Here is a 438-nt window from a genome sequence, read left to right as displayed (position 1 = left end):
GCATGAAACTCGTCAAGCATGCCCTGCCTTCTATCCTTTAAACTTTAAAAGGATGATGTTCTATGTGATCTCCCTCAAAGACATAAACACCCAGTATAGCATCTGTGATGGTATACACTTCTGAGAAGGAGTTGGGAGCTACAGATGAAGGTCAACTTTAGTGATTTGGACCTGCTACCAATGTCAGAGCAGCCATCACATAGGGAGTTAACAATGCTTAAGTTTGGTTCTGACTTCCTGGAGAAGGACAGCTATGTCTTCCTGTGCCTGACCTCTGGAAGCAGGTCCCCCGAGGACAAGGCACAAAGAATCATGCAGCATAGAGAACAGACCTCAGAACAAGACCTTGAGCTATAGCAAAATGTCTTGGTTTATAGCCTGTCGATTTTTGTTGTAGATATATCATACCCTGCACCGTTTCCACCCTGGGACAAGGAA

The sequence above is a fragment of the Mus musculus genome, chromosome 7 (genome assembly GCF_000001635.26).
Source record: "Mus musculus strain C57BL/6J chromosome 7, GRCm38.p6 C57BL/6J".
Classification (NCBI taxonomy): domain Eukaryota; kingdom Metazoa; phylum Chordata; class Mammalia; order Rodentia; family Muridae; genus Mus; species Mus musculus.
This window is presented reverse-complemented; position numbering follows the sequence as displayed.